Raw genomic sequence first — 27018 nt, forward strand, 5'->3', positions numbered from 1 at the left:
CATTGAGGTAGGTTGGGCCGGTGTTGTGGAGGGATTTGTGTGCGTGGATGAGGATCTTGAATGTGATTCTCTTGTCTATGGGGAACCAGTGTAGGGATTTGAGGTGTGGTGAGATTTGTTCGTGTTGGGGGAGGCCGAGGACGAGGCGCGCGGCTGTGTTCTGGATTCTTTGGAGTTTGCGTTTGAGTGTGGTGCCGGCGTAGAGGGCGTTGCCGTAGTCCAGTCCGCTGCTGATGAGTGCATGGGTGACTGTCTTTCTTGTCTCTGGGGGGATCCATTTGAAGGATTTTTTTAGGGTGCGGAGTGTGTGGAAGCAGGAGGAGGTCAGAGCATTGATTTGCTGTGTCATGGAGAGGGCGGGGTAGAGGATGATGCCGAGGTTGCGTGCGTGGGTTGCGGGGGTGGGTGCGGGGCCTAGGGCGGTGGGCCACTAGGAGGCATCCCATGTGGTTTTGTTGGGGCCGAAGATGATGACTTCGGTTTTGTTTGAGTTGAGCTTGAGATAGTTAGTGGTCATCCAGTTGGCGGTGTCTAGGAGAGCGGTGTGTAGGTTGGTTTTGGCTGTGGTGGGGTTGCGGGTGAGGGAGAGGATGAGTTGGCTGTCATCTGCATATGAGAGGATGGTGATTCCGTGTGCTCGGAGAATGTTGGCTAGGGGGATCATGTAGATGTTGAAGAGTGTGGGGCTGAGAGAGGATCCTTGGGGGGAATTTCCTCATCAGTTGGGCACATCACCTTTTTTGTGTGACATGCATGGGTCCAGTTGGGAATTCCCACACACTTCACAGCAGTAGTAGTCGTTAATATTACTTGATATGACCCCTTCCTCCGTGGCTCCAAACACTACTTCCTCACGTGTTTCTTGATGACAACCCGGTCACCAGCTTTCAGATTGCGACCTGGATCATTTATTGGTGGCAATGTGGTAGCCGCCACCTGGTGAGAGAAAGAGCGGACCATGTCAGCCAGACCCTTGCAGTAGTCCAACACCATATCATCTGTGATATTCACAAAAGCATTTGCAGGCACTGCGGGCAGTCTCATAGCTCGGCCCATGAGAATTTCATGAGGAGACAGTCCTGTTTTCTTGTTGGGTGTATTTCTCATTGGCATCAGCACTAAGGGCAACGCATCAGGCCACTTCAAATTTGTAGCTGGACACGTCTTTGCCATTCTCGACTTCAGGGTACCATTCATCTGCTCCACTAGTCCTGAGGCTTCAGGGCGGTAACTACAATGCAACTTTTGCTCAATGTTCAGTGCTGCACACACGAGCTTCACCACCTCGTTGTTGAAGTGACTTCCTCTATCTGATTCTAAAGAGATCGGAAATCCGAAACGTGGAATCAACTCCCTAAGTAGCAGCTTTGCTACAGTAAGGCTGTCATTTCTGCGTGCAGGGTAAGCTTCAATCCAATGACTAAAGAATCACACAATCACCAACACGTATCTCAGACCTCCACACACAGGCATCTCAATAAAATCCAATTGCATTCTCCTAAATTGACCTCCTGCTCTCCCAATGTGGCTCAAATTCACCACTTTCACTTTCCCCGCATTCATCTGCTGTCAGATGATGCACCTGTGACATTTTACTTCTGCAGCTTGTCTGAACTTCGGGTTATACCAATCAATCTTGAACAACCTGATCATGGCATCTCTCACAATATGTGCTTGCCCATGGTAAAACCTTGCAAATTGTGACAGAAGATTGTTTGGCAAAACCATCTTCCCCTCATCTGAAACCCACAAATCATCTGGTCTCTGTACACATTGCATCTTAACCCAAGAGAGTTTCTCATCTCTACTGGCACGTCCCTGCAGCAATTTCAATTCCTCCAACGTGTCAACCACCCTTAAGGCATAACCTGTGCATGTCTCATTTTCTGTTTCAGGTAACAATTCCTACTGATCTTTAAACGATATAGTTCAATGCGCAAAACCTGGCGACTTGATCTGCTTATCCTTTGCCCATTGAAATAAAATCTTGTGACTTCACATGAGCACTGCATTTTACCACTGCAATTTCCTGAGGTAACTGAATCACGTGCAACAATTCCTTAATTCTTTCACCATTTTTCACCGGAGAACCAGGAGAGGTCAGGAAACCCCCCTGAGACCATAGCTAGCCAAAGTCATCAACAATTCCAAATCCGTATCTGCTGCCGGTATAGATAGTGACTTTCAGTTTGTCAGCGGCATGACATGCCTTGGTAAGAGCGACCAATTCAGCCACTTGAGCAGAGTATATTCTTTCAAACCAAGATGCTTCGAGGAGACCAGTGATTGTACCCACAGCGTATCCAGCTCTCCGTACTCCTACTGAGTCTGTCAAACATGAGCCATCAACAAAGATAATGTAGTCATTTTCTTCCAATTGGGTGTTTTTAATATCAGGTCTCGGTTTGGTGCACAGTTCTGTTACCTCAAGACAATTATGTTCTACATCATCAGCATCCTCAACTTCTGTATTCTCATTTGGGGCAAAGTTGCTGGGTTTAGCACTGTACATCTTTTAAGAGTTACATTCGGTGACTCCAATATGATTGTTTCAAATTTTGTGAATCTTGCATTTGTCATGTGCTGCATTTGGTACGGGTTAACAAAATCTCAACTGAGTGTGGGACCATAACTGTTAAAGGATGTCCCATCACTATGCCTTCACACTGTGTGAGGCTTTGACCAACTGCTGCTACTGCACACAGACAGCCTGGCAAGGCTGCTGCAACTGGGTCCAAAGTAGCTGAAAAAATATGCTACTGGTCGGTTTGCGCCTCCATGGACCTGTGTCAGGACAGGTAAAGAACATGCATCACGTTCATGACAAAACAGAACGAAAGGCTTCGTATAATCAGGCATAACTAAAGCTGGAGCCCTGCACATAAACTCCCTTAGCTCAATGAACGCCCTCATCTCTTTCTCGGACATAGTTATGGTATCTGGTTCATCCTTAACCTCCTTAACTGTCAGTCTCACCAAGGGCTTGGAGATGACTGAAAAGTTCGGGATCCACTGACAACAGTAGCCCACCATTCCCAGAAACATTCTAACGTCTCTCTGTGTTGTTGGGGGACTCATCTGCGATATGGCAGTCACTCTTTCCTTGGATATTTTCCTCAACCCCTTCTCAATTAGATGTCCTAGACATTTCACCTCTTTCTGACAATATTGCAGCTTCTTGGGGGACACCGTGTGCCCATTCTTCCCCATGTGATTCAGTAAGGTGATGGTATCGTACTTGCAATCTTCGAACTTTCCCACAAGGCTTTCTCAGTCCCATTATGGGTGAATTACATGGACTGCTCATCACTTCTTTCAGGACTCCTTGCTTCACAAAGTCTGCAATTATTTGAGTTACCTGTCTGAGGACATCTTGCGCCATGTGGTACTGCGGTACCTGGGGAAAAACAGCATTTGGTTTCACACTGACCTTAACTGGTTCTACTCCTTTTATCAGTCCCACTTCCTTTCCTGTCAAATCCCATACCTTCTCTGTTACTGTCCTCTGCAAGTCTGCTGGCAGAACAATCACTGTGAACATTGGGAAGAAGCTTATCAGGGGGTACTCTTCATCTGTTGTCTCTGTCTCAGGCTCTGAGATCTGTCCGTCATCCCCTTCATCGTCACTGTTTGTCTGCACCTCAATCCCTCCAATGGAACAGGTGATAGAACACCTCGTTTTGTACAGTATGTCTCTTCCCAGTACGGAAATGGGACTTGAGTCACAAACCACAAATCTGTGAAATCCCTGAAAGGTACCAATCTCAACCTGAACTGGATCAGTAATCGGGTTAGTCAGGTGCGGATTTGCTACTCCTACCACCTTTATCGTCCGTCCAGAAAGTGGCAACTTTGGTACCTCTACACTTCGGACTGTAGAGCGCGTAGCTCCTGTGTCAACCAAGAATGAAACTTTGTGACCCATCACTTTCCCTTGCACATAGGGCCCTCTCTGATCTACCTCTAGGGATGCTGCAAGTCTACACTCCTCACCATCTGAACTCTCATCCGACCGTTCATCGTTTATTCCATTCTCACCACGCAATGGGAACTGTTGTACTGTGTTACTGTGAATCATTCCTTGACCTGTGACCTGTTGAGGAAGCATCACCTGTTGCTGTCCCATTGGTGCTAAGGGCAACTGCATTTGCTGTCTAGGTACCACGGGAATCTGCTTTTGCACTTGCTGCATCTGCACTGGTTGTACATGTGGCATCTGCACTTGTTGCATGGGCTGAAGACCCTGCATCTGAACCATGTTATTCTGCAACTTCGGAATTAGGACCTCTCATTCTTGGTCCTTTAACATTTTGGAATGCATTGACATCATTGCTTTGTTGAACAACACCCTCTTGCACCATTATCGGGCACTCCCGCTTCCAGTGTCCGACGCCCCCGCAAGCATGACACGGTAACACCTTCTTCATCCCCTGCACGTCATTCTGAACCACTACAGTATTCAAATCTGGACCACGGTTCACAAAACCTCCTCGACCTCTGCCTCTCGCTTGCGTCTGAAACATACCGTTTCCTTGTGTCTGTTGCTCCATCTGCTGTAAACCATTTCCCTGCATCCCTGCTTGTGCTGCCTTAATTTGCATTACCATCACTTTCTCCTTCAACTTTCTCTGCTTCAACTCAATTTCGTCACTACAGTATTTTGCATACTGCAACACCTCATCAATCAGCTTCACTTGCCAACAATCAAATGATTCTTAATCATCTGACTAATCTCTGGTCTCAATCCCTCAACAAACCTGAACATAAGGTGATTCATATCCTTTGCCTCTTTGACCTCTGTACCACTGTAGTGCTTGAATGCTTTCAACAACCTCTCATAGTAGGCATGTATCGACTCTTTGGCTTCCTGTGCCCTTCGATCAATCTTCTGCCAATCAATATTTTGCGGCGACACCTTCTGCTTCAAAAACTCAATCACCTTATAGTAGTACCTCATTACATCAGGAGACGGTGCTCCTGTCGTTCTGTCCCTTGCTGCTTCCGTTGTCGGCCAATCAACACTTCTCTTGCATTCAATCCACAAATCAGCTGGAACTATAATCTCAAACAGGGTGTTCAAGTCTTCCCAAAGACACTTAGCAAGCTTCAAAAACCTGTCCGTCTGCTGACACCACTCTATCGGCTTCTCTCTTAACCCAGGAATGTCATTTGTGAATGATAAAATGTTACCTCTAGACCATGGTACGTGGACAAGAACCCCTCCCGCTGTCTCTCTCATGGGGTACGCTTTTACCAGCGTCAGGCACTGATTTCGCCTGCTGCTTTTCCGAGCAGTCGCTTTTCCTTTATCTCATTTCTTTGCCCATCTGCCTTCCCACTTCTCTAAGGCTCCACAGACCTGTGCGCTCTGCAGAATTTCTTTAAGGTGTGCCTTCATTCCAGTAGACCTCATGTGATCAAAATCCTTTGGCTCAAAGTCTGACCTATAACTCCTCTTCAGATGCTTAGTATTGTCTAGGTCTATATCGTATTTATCTGCTAGGTTCACCAACCTCTGGTGCACTTTGCTCACTTCTTTAGTTATCTTTGGGCACAGATACCTCAACTCTGCTTCAGTGTACAACTAGTCTGTTCACTCCCATGCTCCCCTCTACTAGCTCAGCTGCTTCCATGCCCAACCTCACAAAATTCAGGTACTCTTCTCTTTCTGACCGCTCTGCTGTTGCAGGAGTAGTCTGTGGTGAATTTAACTTGTCTAACCATTCATTCAGTTGTTGCACAGTTACTCCCTGCAATGAGATGTTACCAGCCTGCATCATCGGTGTCTGTGGTACATTAGCACTTGAGACCTGCGGACTGAGCAGTCCCAAACCTGATTGCCTCATGGCATCTGGAGGAACCCCTGTCGGACTAAAGTCTAACAGGATCTAGATCTGTCTATTGTCTGTTCTGATGGAGTTATTACTTGAGGGCTTCCTGTGAACCCTCCTCTTGTCACCTCTTGGGTCCTGACTCCCTGATTACATACATCAGACCTCGCCTGTGCATACAATGGTACTGGTGGACCAACTGTAATAGGTAGTGATATAGCGGCTGGTGACTGCATGCTTCCCAAACACTGTGGAGCATTAGCCCCCATATTCTGGTTCCTCATCGGTGCTGTAGCTAACTGCGGTCCCGCGCCTGAGGCACAATTTGGAACCATCTGTTGCTGTGCTGGGGGCAGTAAAATTGGAGTTGGCTCAATCTGCACTAATTTTGGTCTCGAATATGCCGGACCTGACGGCACCATCAAGCTTGTGGTTGTCTCTAATATTGGAACATCAGGGTAGAGCCTCTGAATGGGTGGTGGCTGCAACTGTGTCTGCATCTCTGGAGCAGTAGACACACTGACACTATTCTGTACCGGAGCTGGTGTTGCAACTGTATTTACTTGTGCTGTATTTGTTGCTCCCTGGTCCTGTGTCAAATTTACAGGACCTGCACTAGTACTTGGTCTATTATCATCTAGAGCATATGGTGGTGGTTGATCATGTAGCAACTGATTAAGAAACTCATCATCATCTGAGTCATCTGCCTCTGCCCAGGACTTTTTAGTCTCCTTTTGTTTGCTAGACCCTTTATCCGTCTTACAAGTGGCTTTTCTTCCTTGTGTGCCGGCTTCTTGAGTTATTGCTGGAAACATCCTAACTCCATCTATTATCTCCCTTCTCCACATCCTGTGCTCACTATCCCACCTCGCCTCCGCTAGCGTCTTTTCTGCCTTCCTCTCAAACTTTTGTTGCCGTTGACGTATGGCCATCAGCTCCCAAATTGCTAATGCCTCAAACTTTGCTGGCCTCGAAGGCGGCTTTTGCTCAGTTAACGCCTTCGGCAAATTCTCTAAGATCATTATATTGAATGATCCGTTCTCCGGAAACGCCAAACTCCCATCCTTTTCTGTTAATTTGCACCATTGCTTTAGCCAAAGACATGGCGCAACTCCCCTCTCCTCCTTTATGGCATAAGCCGGAGTATCCTCTGGCGGTGTAGGCTCCCCCACACTCACGGTAATGTACACATCTCCCCTCAAAGTGCTCCTTAGAGCCTTGAAGAACTTCATTTTTTTTCTACGTCTTTTATTTGTTTACAATTGAATCAGGAAGTGACTTTAATTCTCAGAACTCTCTTCTCCTACCATCTCAACCAATTGCCTCTCACGGACGGCTGCAAATCCGTGCGCAACCCTTCTCACTAACCGACCTATCCCAGCGTGGCTCCAATGACGTCACACTCACACACACTGCGGCTGACAAAGTCTTGCGGCATGTCTTCCTCACTCTCGATTCGCACAAACTAATGCAATATATTGCGAACACTAATAAAACTCAAATTTGCCGGTTTACTACAGGAAGGGTAACACAATCGCTTCAGAGCTTTACAGAGATTTCACTTTAAGCCTCGGCCGCTACTCTCTCCTTCTCGGCTCCCGCATTCGCAAGCAAAATTTGACCTGCAAATTCTACTCTCGACTTGTCAATGGTTTGTCCTAGTGCACTTTAGAACTCCCCAAATCTCCATCGAAGTTTTCATTCATTCACTTTGACTCAAACTCGACTCGTCAACCACGCCTGATTGACCTATTAAACCGCACAAATTCCAACATAAACCCATCAATATACTCCCGAGTCCTAGACCAGGCAGGGTCCGTACATCTTCAACAACCAGGTGGACAATTTTTTAGCACAAAGCGCCACAGTCACATGAAGTTCACCGACTTCCCTACTCTCACACTGCGGAGTAAGCCCACTCCTACTAAAACATCACCTGGCCTAAAATTCTCACAGCCCTCACAATTCACCTGCCGTAGGCAAAAGCTGTGCAAGCACAAACCCTGCGTCATTCAGACTATCACTAGAACGCTGAGAACATACCCAACTCACTTGGCAAGCCCCGTGATTCCAAGAAAGTCATTTGGGACTTAGGGGCACATCATCTCTCCAATTTGCATTATCTCAGAATCAATTTTCAAACAATGGCCCCTCGCCCTAGGGCCCCAAAGGGCCGAAACCATCCTCTGCTACCAGAACTGATAACGTGTCCCAGCTTGGATAATTTACTTAAAATGGGACTCGTTTTAGGCCAATGAATCTTTTGACCCTGATTGGAGAATCCTCAGGACGAGATATCTATTTATCATCCCAACTGATAAATCAATAATAAAATCAATATGCACAATATCTAATCAATAAAACTAATCATTAAGATTTAATAAGAATGGAACGCAGCATGACCTTACGGCCATGAATAACCACACAAATCTAGTAAGATTTTGGATATTTATTCCCTATTAGTTACAACCTACCAGCATATTCATTAGTCTCAATACCAATAAGCACATCAACAAAACTACAATATGGCAACTGGAATAAGATTTTATCAATGCAAAGATCATGAACATTAGCACAAAACACGAAGTCAACATGAATCAAACTTTAGCAAAGTATTATTAGTACATTATTCAACAAAGCAAAGATTCAGTCGTCCATTTGCACCCGATTTGGTGAACTCCTTAACTAACCTCTAATTGACATCAGCATGTTGGGCTTCATGCAAAACAATTTAGTAACATAAATTTAGAAAATATCTAACTATGGCCTCTGTCAAAAGAGCAGCTGGTACCTAGAAAGAAAAGGCAAACAGACAATTACAATTTATCATCAGATAGTTACCCATCCAAATGGGGTGGCATACAGTGACAGTCTTCGTCCTCAGGACAGCAATCGATTCGCCATCAGCCAGGATAAGCAGGTAAGGCTCAGCAAGGTATAGCAAAGGGCTCTTCCCTCATAAGGAGAAGTGCAAATCAGGCAAGGGGTACGGCGAGGATGGTTTGGGGGTATCAAACAGCTAAAGACAAAGGGGGTCATTACAACATTGGCGGTAAAAGGCGCTTACCGCCGTGCAGAAGACCGCCACCACACCGCCGCAGAATTCCGTCACAGCTATTATGACCCACAGTTCGGAATCCGCCAAAATTCAGACACCCACACAAGTCTGCCACACCAAAGGTCAGTGATAAACTGGCGATAACAAAACCTCCACCGTCACGTCAACAGGAATATGCTCACACTATCACCACCCACGAATCCACGCAGCGGTCTTTCAACCGCAGTATTCCATTGGCGGTACACACCGCCGCGCTCAAAATACACACACATTTACAAAACACAGCCACATTGGACAATTCGAAATACACACACCTGATACACAAACACACACCACTCCCACAAACCCAATACAATATAAAACACACACCCACATCACCCACAAACCCCTACTACCAAAAATTCTGAAAGAAGGCCAGAGAGAGACAGCACCAGCAAGAACAACAGCATCCCCAGGCACACAACACCATCACCCACATAACTTCCATGCACCTCACACAACACCGCAATACATATCAGCACACTTATCACCCCACACACCACCCCACACATCACCTACACAACCTCATGGCACGGCAAAGACACCCCAGGTTCTCGGAGGGGGAGCTCAGGGTCATGATGGGGGAAATCGGCCGGGTAGAGCCACAGCTATTCGGATCACAGGTGCAGCACACCTCCATTGCAAGGAAGATGGAGCTGTGGCGAAGAATAGTGGACAGGGTCAACGCAGTGGGACAACACCCAAGAAATCGGGAGGACATCAGGAAGAGGTGGAACGACCTACGGGGGAAGGTGCGTTCCGTTGTCTCAAGACACCACCTGGCGGTTCAGCGGACTGGCGGTGGACCCCCAACACCTCCCCCACAACTAACAACATGGGAGGAGCAGGTCTTGGCGATTCTGCCTCCTGAGGGCCTCGCAGGAGTAGGTGGAGGAATGGACTCTGGTAAGTCAAAGCTTTACTATTACACCCCCCACCCTACTTGCATGCCAGACCATACCCCCCCTCACACTCACCCCATCACTCCCACTCCTCACAAATGTCCCACTATCACAAACCACCCATCCCAACACCAAGCCCTGCATGCAACACCAACGCATGGACACACATCACTAAAGCATGCCCACTGCACATACCTATACACCCCCCTAAATCATCATCACACAGGAATGCAAGCACTGGGGTACACGCTCACCCACCCATTGCACACCATGACACACACAGATGCAATAATCATGCTTTTACACCCCTGCAGGACCACTACCCAACATCACCAGACAGGAGGGTCCAGACATCTCCACCCCACCCACAGAAGACAGTCTGTTCCCCTCACAGAGGCACAGGCCACCACAGACCTTCCGCCCTCTGGTAACACTAGCACAGCACCCACCCAGCGGGCCCATACCTCCGTCCCCAGGACACGTCAATCAGCTGTGTGTCCACCACTACAGGGAACCCAGGACAACCCACCACCCCAACAACAACAGGGACCTGGGGGCAGTGGTAGTGGGCACACGGTCTAGGGGACAGAGGCCCAGGAACACAGGGGAACTGGGAGGGCAGCTGTGCGACAGGGGGAGGACAGGCCCAGGGAACCCACTCTCCACGAGGCCCTCTCCTCCATCATGGGAGCCTACCACCACTCCCAGGAGACAATGGCAACGGTACTGGCCAAGTTTCAGGAGACCCAGCGTCTGCAGGAGGAACAGTATATGGGCTTCAGGGAGGAACTCAGAACCATCAACTCCACCCTGGGCACCATCGTAGGGGTGCTGAAGGAAGTACTCAACAACAGGAGGGACACTGTGGCACTACAAGGGGCCCCTGACACTAGCCTGGACGATGAACTGCCCGCCACCTCCGCTGGCGCTAGTGGACAGGAGGCACCGCCACAGGACCACCACACCAGCACCCCACCCCCTGCAGAGGGAGAACCACATTGCAAACAGTCCCTGAGATCCAGGACAAAGACAGAGAATGATGCCAAGACCCCCGCCAAGAAATGAGACCACCCTGATTGTCATCCTACTGTCCCACTTTGTCACCCTGTCCATTCTCAAACTGCCCTAGCTCCACTTCCTATGCCCATTTGGGCAATGTAACTGTGAGACTAATAGACTGGACTCTGCCATGGACATTCCTCCGCCATCACCCCTCACCATTGTACAACCCCCTCCAATATTGAGCACTTAAATAAACACCCTTAAAGCACCAATAAATCTGGAGTCTGTCTGTGATTTCGGAATACTGTGTAACAATAACTGTGGCAAAAAGCTTATCATTGGTAATGTCAACATACCTATGTCACACAGCACTAGTCCATGAGGAAACAAAGCAGATGTCACACAGTGGGACCCACATCTGTGAAATCGTAAGGGAAAGTGACAACTCAGTGACCATACACTGGGTGAAAACGACAGACAGTAGAGAGGTAGTAGTGTTTAAGTACATGTAGTAGGCAGGTTTGTATTCTTACCTGTGTGTCACTGGAAATATTGCTGGATCACTGAGTCCCTGTTGTCCATGTCTTCTTCCTCTGCTTCCTCGTATTCACTGTCCACAGGCTCCACAGCTGCAACAACACCGCCATCTGGACCATCCTCCTGCAGAAAGGGCACCTGTCATCGCAAAGCCAAGTTGTGAAGCATACAGCAGGCCACAATGATCTGGCACACCTTCTTTGGTGAGTAGAATAGGGATCCACCTGTCATATGGAGGAACCTGAACCTGGCCTTCAGGAGGCCGAAGGTCTGCTCGATCACCCTCCTAGTTCGCCCATGGGCCTCATTGTAGTGTTCCTCTACCCTTGTCCTGAGATTCCTCACTGGGGTCAGTAGCCATGACAGGTTGGGGTAACCAGAGCCACCTGCAAATGATGAGGGACAACTGTTAGACACACACTAACCTGTAGGGATATCCCCAGACCCAGACAACCATTCCCACTGACTAGCTTCCAGGTGCTCACCTAATAGCCACACACGGTTCCTCTGGAGTTGACCCATCACATAAGGGATGCTGCTATTCCGCAGGATGTAAGCGTCATGCACTGAGCCAGGGAACATGGCATTCACATGGGAGATGTACTGGTCTGCCAAACATACCATCTGTACATTCATGGAATGATAACTCTTCCGGTTTCTTTACACCTGTTCACTCCTGTGGGGGGGGGACCAAAGCCTCATGGGTCCCATCAATGGCACCTATGATGTTGGGGATATATCTCATGGCATAGAACTCACCTTTCATTGTAGGCAAATCCTCCACCTGAGGGAAAACGATGTAGCTCCGCATGTGTTTCAGCAGGGCAGACAGCACTCTGGACAACACGTTGGAAAACATAGGCTGATGCTATGGCCACTGTTGTTTGAAATGACCCACTTGCGAGGAAATGGAGCACTGACAGCACCTGCACCTCAGGGGGGATTCCTGTGGGATGGCAGATAGCTGACATCAGGTCTGGCTCCAAGTGGGTACACAGTTCCTGGATTGTGGCACGGTCAAGCCTGTATGTGATTATGCCATGTCTTTCCTCCATTGTCGACGGGTCCACCAACGATCGGTACACCGGAGGATGCCGCCATCTCCTCACATGTCCCAGCGGACGGTGTCTATGAAGGACAACAGCGAACACAGAGTCAAACAACTTAGAGGTACGTACCCACAGCTTACACAGAACACCATTCCTACTCAAAAAGTGGTCTCTATGTGTGTTGAATCTAAGCTTAGGTATGTGTGACGCAGTTGAAAATGAAGCCATGTGGGCCCCTGAAATGGCGGCTGCCTGATCTGTAAAGTGGGACAATGGGATGTGAGGTAACTGTGCCGGTGTTGTACACCGTCGCAGTAGGCAGTCGAAGACCGTGGCGCAATGCTGCATTGGTTAACATTGGACCCTATGGGTCCCAGGAGCTAATGACAATGTACGCCAGCGGTGACGGTCCGCACCGCTGTGGACGTGACCGCCATTTTCTCTCTGTTTAATCACTCGTTACCTGGTCTTCGACAGGAGAGAACATACACTGCAAGTGCTGCTGTGACCTCGGTCTGGAAGAGACAATGCTCGAGTGTCTGGGGAAAGGGCCCCTGCCTTCACATCGGAGGAGTTGGAGAAACTAGTGGACGGGGTCCTTCCCCAGTACACGCTACTCTACAGTCCTCCAGACAAACAGTTAAGTACACTGGGAGCATGATTTATGGGCTATGCCTGTGTGGAGAGGGGTGGATGTAAGAAGGAAGAGGGGAGAGTGCGGCGTGCATGAAACGACGGTGAGTGCATGTGCCACATGGCAAGGGTCGGGATGGGGGCCAATCACTTTGAAGGTGCAGTTGGTAATAAGTTTCTCTTCCCCCTATACAAATCATGTAGGTCAGCGCCCACCAGAAAAAAACATATTTGGCGTGCCATTGCCAAGGACGTCCGGACCCTGGGGGTCTACCACAGACGGAGCACCCACTGCCGGAAAAGATGGGAGGACATTCGCCGCTGGAGCAAGAAGACAGCGGAGGCTCAGCTGGGGATGGCCTCCCAACGTGGTAGGGGTGCCCGTCGCACCATGACCCCTCTGATGTTCAGGATCCTGGCGGTGGCGTACCCGGAGTTGGATGGGTGCTTGAGGGCATCACAGCAGACACAAGGGGGTGAGTATACTCGCATTCTGCTGATTTTGCGCGCAGTGGAGGTGTCTGGGAGGGGGAGGTGGGCTGTGGGTTTCCCTAGGCCAGGGCGAGTTCCGTAGGCAAGGTCCCTCCGTAAGGCAGGCCATGTGGCACCCCACCCCACCTCTGTAGAGTGACATCTACACCTAGTCATGCCCCTGTGTCATCAATGTGTGTAGATGTCATCCATAGCCTTGTAGGCCATTTCCCAGGAATTGAACAGTGGAGCCCCATAGCTCGGTGTAGTGCAGGGGGCTTCTGTGTCTGTCGTGTCCGCCAACGGTAGCGGTAATGCATGCACTCAACATGTCTTTCTTCTGTCGTCCCCCCCCCCTTTCTGTGGTCTCCCTGTTCTTGTGTGCATTAGCATCATCAGGCGGAGGAGCAGTGGCACCTGAGCACCAGGGGGCTGCATCCCAAATGGCCATGGAGGGCCACACTACAGACTCGGAATTCACCAGTGGGATAGAGGGCGAGGGATGCTCCACGGCGGGGACAGGAGCTGAGACCAGTGACACGGACTCGTCCTCTGATGGGAGCTCCATTGTGGTGGCGGCAACATCTGTGACACCCCCATCTACAGGTACAGCCGCTGGGAGCACCGCCCTCCCAGCAGCCCCTCAGCCTTCGCCCTGTGCCCGCTCACCCGGGAGGGTGGGCATCACCTTCCCCCCAAGCACCTCAGGCCCTGCCCCAGTCACCCCTGCTGCCCTCATTGAGGAGGCCATTGACCTCCTCAGGTCCCTCACTGTTGGGCAGTCTACCATTTTGAATGACATCCAGGGTGTAGAAAGGCAGTTGCAACAATCAAATGCATTCCTGGAGGGCATTCATTCTGGTCAGGCGACCCTTCAGCGAGCTTTTCAGACTCTGGCCTCAGCACTGATGTCAGCCATTGTCCCTGTGTCTAGCCTCCCGCCTCCAACTTCCTCCACCCCGACCCAATTCCCTGTACCTCAGCCTATCCCAAGCACACCTACAGACCAGCATGCACACACGTCAACACATAAGGGAAGCTCAGGCAAACATAAGCACCACACATCCCACAGGCACTCACGCAAGCATCACACACATGCAGACACACCAACACCCACTGCCTTCACTGTGTCCCCCTCCTCATCGTCTCCCTCCTCCCTCCCTGTCTCGTCTACACTCACACCTGCATGCACTACCTCTACAGCCACTACGTCCCTCTCCAGCACACCCCGCTCACGTGCAGTCACCACCCCCACTACCATTCACACGTCCCCTGTGTCCTCTCCAAGTGTGTCTGTGACGCCACCTCCCAAGATACACAAACGCAGGCACACACCCACCCAACAGCCATCCACCTCACGACAGCCTCCAGCGCATGCACCTTCACCCAAAGTCAGCAAACGAACACCTCCTACATCCACAACCTCTTCCTCCACTCCCAAACTCCCTCCAGCTACCCGTCCCAGTGTGTCCAAAAAACGTTTCCTGTCCAACCTTGACCTCTTTCCCCGCACCTCTCCCACCCCGTCCGTCTCATAGGTCCAGAACTAGCACCTCAGCCACAACATCTCCGGGACCAGTGGTGCCTGTAGTCACCGGAATCTGGAGTGCACCGGCCATCAGGGCAGCCTGTGTGGCACAGAGCCACAGCACAGACAGTCCCCCACCTGTGAAGCATCAGAAGTTGGCCAGTGCCCGGCAGGAGAGGGGGAAGACTCCAACCACCAAAGCCGCTCCCAGGGGTCCCGGTGGGAGTGTGGAGTCAGCTGTGACACCTTCCAAGTGGGGAAGGGCCACAAGAAACCCGGCAAGTCTGGGAAGAGCAGCACAGCAGGAAGACCGCCATCATCCCCGCTGCCCAGGAGGCCACCGCCAGTACCAGCCCAGCTGCCCAGGAGGCCACCGCCAGCACCAGCCCAGCTGTCCAGGAGGCCCCCGCCAGCACCAGCCCAGCTGCCCACCAGGCCACAGACAGGACCGCCAGCACCAGCCCAGCTGCCCAGGAGGCCACCGCCAGCACCAGCCCCGCTGGGCCATGAAGGCCCACCAGCAAAAGCCCCGCTGGGCCATGAAGGACCGCCAGCAAATGCCCCGCTGGGCCATGAAGGACTGCCAGCACCACCCCGCTGGGCCATGAAGGACCGCCAGCAAAAGCCCCGCTGGGCCATGAAGGACCGCCAGCAAAAGCCCCGCTGGGCCATTAAGGACCGCAAGCACAAGCCCCGCTGGGCCATGAAGGACCGCCAGCAAAAGACCTGCTGGGCCATGAAGGACCGCCATCACAAGCCCCGCTGGGCCATGAAGGACCGCCAGCAAAAGCCCCGCTGGGCAATGAAGGACCGCCAGCACAAGCCCCGCTGGGCCATGAAGGACCGCCAGCAAAAGCCCCGCTGAGCCATGAAGGACCGCCAGCAGCTGAGTCCCTGCAATGGAGACTGCTGTCTCAAGCACCGCTGACCAGGGCCCTGCCTTCTTAAGCACTGCTGAACGGGGCACCACCGCCTCAAGCAACGCTGAAAAGGGCACCGCCGTCTCAAGCACCACTGAACAGGGCACCGCCCCCTCAAGCACCGCTGGCCCATGAGCGCCAAAGGCACTGAGGCTACTGAGTCCGTCACGGGCAGAATGAAGCACTCTGTGCACCATGCCCCCTCCAGAACCAGTGGAGAGATCCATCCACTACCTCTGCCCTTAGCAGAATGAAGCACTCTGGGCATCATGCCCCCTCCAGAACCAGTGGACACTGTTATCCACTTGAGAGACTGTGGCTTTGCACTCCCCAGGATTGAACAGTGGGCAACCCACCCACTGTAGAGACTTGAGAGACTGTGGCTTTGCACTCCCCAGGATGGAACAGTGGGCAACCCACCCACTGTAGAGACTTGAGAGACTGTGGCTTTGCACTCCCCAGGATTGCACAGTGGGCAAGCCACCCACTGTAGAGACTTCAGAGACTGTGGGTTTGCACTCCCCAGGATTGAAGAGTGGGCATGTGGCCCCCTCATTGATTTGGCGTTGTGCACACAACCGGCAGAGGTGCCCCCCCTTTCCCTCCCCCTGAGGTGCCTGTTTAGTTGCTCTCTGATGCCCCTGCAGTGTTCTCTCCGTCATGGTCAAGGATCTTGTGTGGGCCTCGCCCATACCGTGTGGGCCCAGTGTTCCACGGACTTAATTGGAGCACTACGTGGACTACTATGCTTGCTATATATTTTGTAAATGGTGTATATATATATATATTTTTGCCTACTTGCTTTTAATATATTACAATGGTTACACTCATTTTCTATTATCTTTGCATTCTTCTGGGGGGTTTGGGGGGTGTAACTGTGATGTATCAATATGCATTAGTGTGTGTGTTGTTGTCGGTGGGGTGTTGCGTGTTGCGTGTGTGTGTCCCTGTTTTTCCCCTCCCCCCCCCCCTGTGTCGTAGGTGCAGTACTCACCGTGGTCTTCGCCGCCAGCGTTCGTGCTCCTGATAGAGGAGCAGGAAGACTATCGCAGGTAGAATTTGGAGTTCTGGGTCCATGGTGTCCTCGTTCCTCGTGGGGTATGTAGAGGTGAGCGTTTTCCCTTCGGAATTCCTGTTTCAGCCGTGTTTTTATCTGCTGTGAATCCGCCCCGGAAAAAGTGGCGGATTGGTGGGTTGTAATAGTGTGGGCGGTACATTGTCTCCCGCCTGTCTGTTGGCGGTGACCGCTGCACTGTTTGTTTGTACCGCCGTGGCAGTCGGAGTGTTAAAGTGGCTGTCTTTGTTGGCGGTTTCCGCCACGGTCGTAATTGCAAATTCTTTACCGCTGGCCTGTTGGCGGTCTTACCGCCGCTTTAACACCGTCCGCCAGGGTTGTAATGACCACCAAAGTCTCTCAGGATGTCTAAGAAGAATAACGGCTTCAAGAGTGGCAGGGTAAAAGCTGGTAATGGCTAAACAATGGCAAAGTAATAATGGCTGATTTCTCCTTGTGTCACGCTGTTACATTAAAATTGTCGAACTAGTCTCTAATTTCCCGTTGGGCAATATTTGGTGCATCGTTATCTTTGTCCAATAGTCCAATGCTCACCTTACTAGAATTTTCACCTAAGACAGTTTTCATGCAGTTTATTGGCTCCTGTGATTAACGTCTTCAACGGGTAGAATGTCAGGTAAGAAAAGTTACACTTGTCGCTCCAGTCAGTAGTTCCATTGTCTTTTACCAGTTTAGGCGACCTTGCACCTGTTGCAAATTACACTGTTATATGCGGCATGAGTGTCTCCTTGAGCAAGTCGGGTCTCATGAGAAAGAATTTACTATGGTTACACACACATCTCTAGCATCTGGAAAAGTACAGCTTCGTGTCATTCAGGAAAACAGCACATTGCATGTTAGAAAACACGCTAATATGAGAACAAGCAGCTAGGCCCGAACCCTTGCTAACTAAGGCCTAGTGAGTAATTTTGCAAAACCTTAATACATGACTCTTAGTGCTAATACAAAATCATACATGAGTACATCATTAATTTATTATTAGTCAGTTTCAGTAGTCATCGTATACCTTGGTGGCCACACCCCGTGGGCACATTTCAAGCGTGGGCATTACATTTATGTGTTTTCATCAGACATTACATTGCAAGCTTTTCATGTTAATATTGATTATGAAAGTCACACTCCAACACTCGCGATGGGCATATTTTCCTGCTGCATGTATTCTGATGGACGTTTCTCTATCGTAGTCATGACAATTACGTTGCCTTCCATGCATGGTACAATGTGTGATGCTTCGTGTTCTGCATGAGTTCCCAATGTCAATACTTGTGCTGCAATTTCATTGTTTTAGATAGCTGTATCTTTGAATGCACCATGTGCATTTTGAACAGAGCTTCTGATAAATATGTGGCTCTTTACAAGTATGTGCTTTTCTGCTGCAGAGGAATGATGCTTCTTAATATCTTGAAGAGTTTGAATGATTTTATGAGCTTTCCTTGAGAACAGTCTTAAAAGTGTTTTGCGTTTTAGCTGAGATGGATTAAAAATAGGCTTTAAAGTTGATAATGTAACAGCATTTTATGTAAAAGTGGAACCTAGCCTGCCCCTCACAGTCATCACACAGTAGCAGTACATTGCATGCTCACAAAGTGGCTTACTACAAAGTGCTGTTACACACACAGCAAGGAAAATGCACCCACAAACTGTCTATTTCTGCACACCGGGGAAAATATTTGAAGCTAACATTGACTGCAACTTGCACTTTTCCATCCTAAGCAACTGCAAGATCCTGTGAAAGCCCTGCCCAATCCAATCCGACTGAACATGGTCTATTCCTTAAAGGTGAAACACAGAGGGAAAGAAGGAGCAGACAGAATGTAAAGCAGGAGAACAACATCCTATCTTAAATGCACATTGCACTATCAATCACAAACCACAAGATCACAGTCATCTCTGTGAGAAAATGGCCTTTAATGGAGCATTAAACATATCTCCTCTAAGTAGACCTTGTAGCCTACAAGGCGCTGTCACTGCTGCATTTGGTGAGGTGGGAAATACTGCTCTCAGAGCGGAGACATTGGCTTAATCCTGGCAGGATGGCTTGGGTGAGAAATGCTACCCATATTTACCCTTATAGGGAAACTGAGAAGGGTCCAGGAAGCTCACTAACTCCAAGCTGCTGCCAAGGCAAAGCAAACAGCTATGTCCCAGAGCTGGGCACCCTGGGAGATAGCAGGAGCTGTCACTGGGGGGTAGGGGTCCCCAGGGCCATCAGTGGCTTCATGAGGGGGCTGAGCAGCCTCCCTCCAACGTACATAGCTCCATGGAGGTGGCGGACCCGAGGCCATGGGGCTACAAAAACGGACCCCCTTTATTCTTTTAGTATGGCCCCCTGGAGGTGGTGGTCCTTGGGGTTGTGGGGAGGCCACACTTAACCCCCATAGTATTTATGTCATGCCCCGGGAAGGTGCGTGTCCCCGGGGTCACCGCTCATCATTAGAGGAACACCCCAGGTAGGTGGTGGTCTCAGGGCTGCAGGGGGGGCATGCTCCTCCCGCATAGTATTTATGTTATGCCCTGGGAAGGTGGTTGTCTCTGGGCTCTTGGGGGGCTGCTTGGACCCCGCATAGTATTTATGTTATGCCCTGGGGAGGTGGTGGCTCTCAGGGCTGCAGGACAGCTGCACAGCCCCCCGCATAGTATTTATCTTATGCCCCAGTTAGGTGGTGGTCCCCGGGGCTGTGGGGAACCACATGGCTCCTCGCTTAGTATTTCAGTTATGCCCCAGGGAGCTGGTGGCCCCCAGAGCTGCAGAGGGGCAGTGCGGCCTCCCCACATAGAATTAAATTATAGCCCCAGAGCGGTGGTGGTCAGACGGCCCTCTTGCATGAGTTTCAGATACTGACGTGTAGATGGTGGTCACCAGGGCTGAGCAGGGGCCATGAGGCCACCCATTTTTTTAAAAAACAGTGCCCCGGGACCTGGCCTATCCTGTGGCTTATTAAAAAACAAGCATGGGATCCGGCGCTTGTTTTTTTAAAATAAATTCCCACAAATTTGCGATGATGTCACAATTTTGGGGCAACATTTAAAAAAAATGCTTTTTCTGCTCTGCACCTCAGCAGCAGAGCTAAGGTGTCAGGGTGTCTGTTGCCTGGTCCCTTTCCTTTTTTTTAACACTTTTTCTTTTTTAAGCTAAAAGCATTTTTTATAAATTTGTAATGCCAATTTGCAACAGGACCTCAAATTTATGGCAAACATAACCCCCCCAAAAAAGCATGGGCTCCTGCGCTCATTTTTAAGTATGCTCCTAGGGGGGCCAGGCCCCAGAGCCACTTTTTTGTTCTTAATAGCGTGAGTCTCCTGGTCTCCCACAGCCCCTGGGACCATTACCTCCCAAGGGCGAATAATGTAATATGATGGGGGGGCACAGCCCCCCAGCGCCCCAAGGACCACCAACCCCTGGGGTAAAAATGCTTTTTTAACATGGGAGAGGCCCGATGGCCTCCCCCACAGCCCCAGGGACAACCACCTTCCCGAGGTGAATAATATAATATGAGCGGGAGGGCAGCGTGACCCCACACCCCTCAGGGACCACCACCCCTCAGGGCATTTTGCAAATTGTTTGTGGGGGGCCGCACAGGCCGCCCCACAGCCCTGGGTATCACCACCCCCAAGGCATTTTAGAAATTAGGTGCAGCGTGCCGCTCGGGTCCCCTCACAGCCCAGACGATCTCCACCTCCTTGGGGCTAATGTGAAATAATGTAAAGGAGGTCAGTTTCAGCCCCCAAACCCTGGGGACCACCACCACCCCAGGCCTTCTTCAACAATGGATGGGGATTGCATGGCCGCCCTCGTGGAGCCACTGATGGTGCTGGGGACCTCCACTCCCAGGGCCGGCTCCTGCTATGTCCCTGGGTGCCCACCCCTAGGGCATAGCTGTTTGCTGAGGCTTAGCTGCAGCTCTGTTCCCTGCATACAGATACGTGTGCAGAGAACAGAGATGAAATGTTTGTTTCAGCAAACATCGAGCTGCTGATAAAGCAGCTCTTGATTGCTGGACCAATGGCACTAGGGAGGAGGCTTTGAGGCTTCTCTGCATTGCCAGATAGCCCATTAAGGGCTAAAAAAAGGACCTTCACACTGAGCATTCAAGATTCGAGTCCAGCTGGATTTGTTTCCCTGTTTTATTTTATTTTTTACAGTAAAAATGTTTAAGGCACCTATGGAAGGTGATTTTACACATAAAAAATGGCAAATACTGGTTCTTTTTACATTGTAACTATATCATACATAAAAGGCTAAACAAGTATCTTTCTCTCTCCTTCTCACTCTCTTTCTCTCTCTCTCTCTCTCTTTCAATCTGTTTCTACCACTCATGCACCCACTCAGACACTCACAGACCCACTGACAGACCCTTGTGCACCCCCTCACACCCCCAGTCACACCCTCAAGCACCCCCTAACAGACCCACTCAGACTGTCCCACACCCACTCACAGATCCACTTATACCTTCATGCACCCACTCACAGACCTGCACACACACTGACACACACATTAAAACACTGATGTACACACTCTCATACCCAGACAGACAATCTGGCAGTCACTCCCACCACCAGATACACCCTGTCACACCTATTCTCACATCTAGAGAGGCAGTGGCCATCTCCCTCTGTGCACGGCCTAGGAGCCGTGCACAACATGGTGTTGGGTGGTTATAGGGTGTTGGCCACAGGGTTTGGCTGCAGGCCTGGTCTTGCGGGCAGCATCCCCTGCACACGGGTGAAGGCCATGCACTGTGCAAGGCTGGTGCTTATAGGGAGTTGGCCTGTGGCCATCTGTCATCGCACAGCGGTGGTTGGATTATTGTCTAGTAATGTCTAGTAATGAAAATTACTATATGTTAAAAAACCATAGAAATTCACTGAAAAAACAAAGGTTACAGGGACATTATAGTTAGGGAATAGATTTTTTTTTAAACTGAATATACATATACATACATATATACATATATGCATATATATAAATACATGTATATATACACACACGCACACATATATATATATATATATATATATATATATATATACACACAAACACACACACATATATATATATATATATATATATATATATATATATATATATATATATATATATATATATCTCAATGAAAAATCCAAAAGTTACGGGGAAGTTATACATAGGTTGATGTTTTACCTATTCACAACCATAGAAATTCAGCAGTTATAGTTATATAGTTATACTTATAGTTATCTGAAGGAATCGTAACTCATGCCGTAAAGTAACCTTAGGCAACAAGTTAGAGTTTCTTAAAATAAGCATTACTAGAAGATTAATTATAACTGCTGAAATTGTATGGTTTTGTATGGGTAAAACATCAACCTTACTGTAACGTCCCTGTAATCTTTGACTTTTTTCAGTGAAAAAAAAACAGAAGAGAGAAATCTGGGTAATTCTTAAGTTTAGGTGGAGAGCAGCTCCAGTAAGGAGCATCCTGCAACACCAGCAACACACCAGATTTGCTCATCTCAAATGTCTGTTTTCCTAGCAAAGTGTTTAAGCATGGGATTGACACAGTGCCATCCACGTTGAGCTATAAAGTGACAAAGTCTTTTGACATTTGTACAGCAAAAATCTTTAAGCATAGAATTTGGCCCATTGCCATCCTTGCCGAGCTGTAAAATGACAAAAGCCTTTCACCACTCTAGGCCCAGTATTACAGCTTTGGACTTGGAATGAGCAAAAGCAACCCCTGACATGTGTTTTGATGTCATTACACCACTTCAGAGAGGTTTAACTTTTCCCAGACACAAGGGAGACCCAGCATAAGTTAAAACAAAACCGTTTCAGGGTTAGAGTGAAAAAGTGCCATCCACGCTGAGCTAGAAAGTGACAAAGTCTTTTGCCATTTGTACAGCAAAATATTTAAGCATAGGATTGGCCCAGTGCCATCTTTGCTGAACTGAAGAGATGTAATGACATTGAAACACACATATACTATATATATATATATATATATATATATATATATATATATATATATACTAGAAGATGAAGGATCACAAGAAAACAATAGCCAGCCAGGGCAAAAATCTGGATCCCAAAGGATGCAATGAGTCACAAGAAAATGTAATATCCAAGAAAGAAGTGACACAAACAGATGATCTCACCAAAGAACAAAAATATATTTCTACTACAACGTTTCAGCTTCCGCCTTCCTCAGGTAGTATAAGATGGTTTGCTCAGTGGCTGCACAGCTGACACTGCTGGATTTTCAAAAAGCATCATGAGTGAAGATTCCAATTGGAATGTGGAATCAATGCAGTCCTGAGAACTCTTCAGATATGCAGAAATCAAGTGGTATTGTCAGTGATGTTCAGTCCATCTGGATGCACTGCTTTGAAACGGTACATCCAGAAGTTTTCTCTGATGTCCAGTAGTTCTTCCTTTAGAACATGTTCCACAGGGAAAATCTTCAAATCTAATAGTAAATGGTCCACAAGGTTAAAATGATTGGCTACAGGCTGGTCAGGTTTCTTGTTAATTATTGCTGATTTGTGGTTCCTGAATCGTGTACGGAGTTCATTCACTGTTTGGCCTACATACTTTTTTTACAGCTTTGGCATTGGCGCTGAATCACATAAATAATGCATGTTGATCAACATGTAGGATGCTGTCTTATTCCATAGGTCCTTCTTGTAACTGAGCTAGTTACTGATGATGTTTGTAAAAGGTATTCACATGTGATGCACCTTTTAGAATCACAGCATTGTGTGTAAAGTGGTAAACATCTTCATTTTCATAGACAGTATAATATTGCAATTCTGTCATCATAGAATCAACTGTTTTCACATCCCAATCATCAGATACAATGCCTGATATGACTATATCGTTCATGGATAATTTTAACACATTCGGTACTTGAATAATTTCAGTGGGACCATATATATCAAACATTACTTTGTCCCACACAATCCCATCAGGAATTGGTACTGCAGAAATGTTCACAAAGGACAAGTCTCTTTGAATATTATGTGATGAAAAATGTGGTTTCAAAACCTCCTCCACCTATTCAACCTCTGATCTTTCGGGAGGAAAATGACCATGTATTAACAAGAAAAAAGTTATGACAAAACCAATCCAAAGCAGAAAAGCTAGGACAGTCAAAGAAAGTCATACATAGTTCCATGGAAAAATGAAATATGTTTCTTTAAGCCAATGTAATAGCTTACGTGCACCTGACAGATCAGCTGTCGAAGAAGCAAACAAGTCCGATAGACCATCGTTGTAGTCGGCAAAGTAACCAGAGGCTGTTCGTGCAAATGACGTAGCCATAGCCAACGGTGGAGTTAGTGTTTCCTGAGGTGGTACACTTTAGACAGCACCATCCGTCTGGCTTGTGGTCATAGTGACTTGATCAAATGTTTCTAAATTGCTTGTTGTTAGTGGAACTAATGCAAGATCATCATCCACCCTCCCCAAGCTTGGAGAGGTATCAGCGTTGGTATGAACAACTTGAAGCGGAACTTCTTCTCCAGTAGTGAGAGGGATTAGGGAACTACTGGACGTTCCTCTTGGTCCACTCTGCAGAATCGGCCACATGTTGTAGTTTGACATTGTCAATGGAAACAAAACGATTTTCTTTGGCACCTGGCAACGGTGGTAGAATAACAGTTCTGGTACTGTGTATACCCAACACAGGGACTGGTGCTCGATAAGAAGGGCCACATTCTTTTTTCACTGCGACCTTTTCACATACAAGATCCCCAACCCTGGGAATCCAGCCGGTAGATGTTACTGGCACATCCTTAATTCCCGTGGAGGCAGCACTTTTAGAAGAGTTATCTTCACAGAACTGCTGTAATTCCTGTAAAACAGTGACATGATCATTTATGTCAAAAGGTGTTTCTGCTGCCTCCACGCCGGGACCATCAAGATCCGGAACAAACATTTGTGTTCTGAACAGGCACTCATATGAAGTACGACCCCCCAGGGACTTTCCAGGCAGGTTATTTAGTGCTCTCTGAACTCTATATAGGTGGGTTAGCCAACCACGACCCGTACCTAAGACTCTGGCCGTTAAGGATTGCTGTAAATTGCGGTTTAATCACTCCACAACACTATTTCCCTTGGGATGAAATGGAGACGAGTACTGGAGTTGGACCCCCAAAGAAGCCATGGTGTCCCTGAATGCCCTTGAGGCAAAAGCCTGGCCCTGGTCCAAATGGAATGCCACAACTGCATATGTACCGACAAAGACTCGCAAATCTTTAATAACAGTCCGAGCGTCAGCCGAGAGTTGTGGCCACACCCACACAATTCTGGAGCAGGAATCAACAGCGACTAATATGTATTTGTATGCACTATCAGGTGTTAATGGAGTGAAATGGTCCAAGTACCCACATTGTAATGGTCTATTGGAAATTAAGAGAGTTTCTGTGGTGGGCACTTGGCCGTGGAAACTTTAATCTGTTGACAGATGTCACAACAAAGGACATACTGCTTAGTCTCTTTATAGAGACAGGGCCACCAATAACGGGCCTGTAAGAGTGAAATTGTAGCCGCCACACCAGCATGTGCAGATGCCACACCCTCATGCGCTGCTTTAATCAATTTAGGTCTTACATATTTATTGGGGATGTCACGTACGCCTACGCCTGGAATTTTAACTTCAGCGTTCAGCATAACTCCCATCAAGTATTGATGTTTATTAGGAAATCCTTTAGGATAAGGCGTGCCATCAACCGTAGCTTTTATGGCAGCCATAATGTCTGTGTCTGGTTTGGAACTCAAACGAGTCACTGCAGCTACAGTGGCAACTGCCACTGCTGACTTTGCGGCTTCATCAGCCAAAGTATTTCCAGCAACGTGTATTCCAACGCACTGGTGTCCAAGTGCGTGCACAACATGGACTTTGGGTAGCTTCTCTTTCAGGTCTGCTGCCTTCCCCCACAGGAGTCTGTGTTTTATGGTGTTGCCTTTTGAATCTCTGAACCCATTCAAATGCCAGTAATGCAGGTATTCATTAACAGACTGGACGCAATAATATGAATCACAAACAATCAGTGTGAACTGTGTCGAATCCGTATGTTCTAGTGCCATCAGTAGAGCTTTTAGCTCAGCCAATTGTGCTGTACAATCCCCTAAGGTCTGTGTATAGATATGTTGGGGACAGAATTTCTCCCCCTCCATATAGCCGCTTACGACTCCGCATGCAGCAGAATATTGATATTTAATTCCAATCGCTGGTTGCGCAGAGCCCTCGATGTACATGACTGTTTGATATTGATCAATAGGCAAGGTGTCTGCTGGAACTGGATATTCTACTTCATATTGTAGAAATTCTTGAGTTTGTAATTTTGGGTCGAAAATGTAGTCTACATCAGTGGCTGTTAGAGACGTAGCCCATTGTATCCATCGTGGATGAAGTGCTTTCGCGGTCGGAACTCTAGCTTTTGTAACAGCCTCTAGGGCTGGAATTGGAGAACCGACAATAACGCGTTTTCCTTGGGCAAGAGGTCTTTCTTTAATAATAGCCATCTGCACAGCAGTGAGAATTTTCTCAGTGGGTGCAAAGCGTTGTTCAGCAGCTGAATACAAATGTGATTTGTATGCTATCGGGACTGTCTCACCTTCATTAAATGTTACATAAGTGAAACCGATGGCCCCAGCTATTACCCTGATGACCAAATGTGTTTTATTGTCCCTTATGTGTAAATGTTTTGCTGCTAGCATATCTGTCTGTAAATCTCGAAGAGTGTGTGTATGTTCAACCGTCCAGAATTTACTTGAGAAATCGGGACGTATTAAGTAATATAATGGTTTTATGCGTGTTGCATAATCAAGAATGTATGTTCTACCAAAATTTAGAAAGCCTAACAACGATTTAAGTTTTTTAATCATATTTGGTGGTTGCAATTGTGCACATTTTTCTAAAAATTGTGGCACTAGGCTCTTCCCTTCACTCAACAGCTCATATCCCAGAAACAGGACGCTGAGGAAGGCAAT

The sequence above is a fragment of the Pleurodeles waltl genome, chromosome 5, assembly GCF_031143425.1.
Source record: "Pleurodeles waltl isolate 20211129_DDA chromosome 5, aPleWal1.hap1.20221129, whole genome shotgun sequence".
NCBI classification, from domain to species: domain Eukaryota; kingdom Metazoa; phylum Chordata; class Amphibia; order Caudata; family Salamandridae; genus Pleurodeles; species Pleurodeles waltl.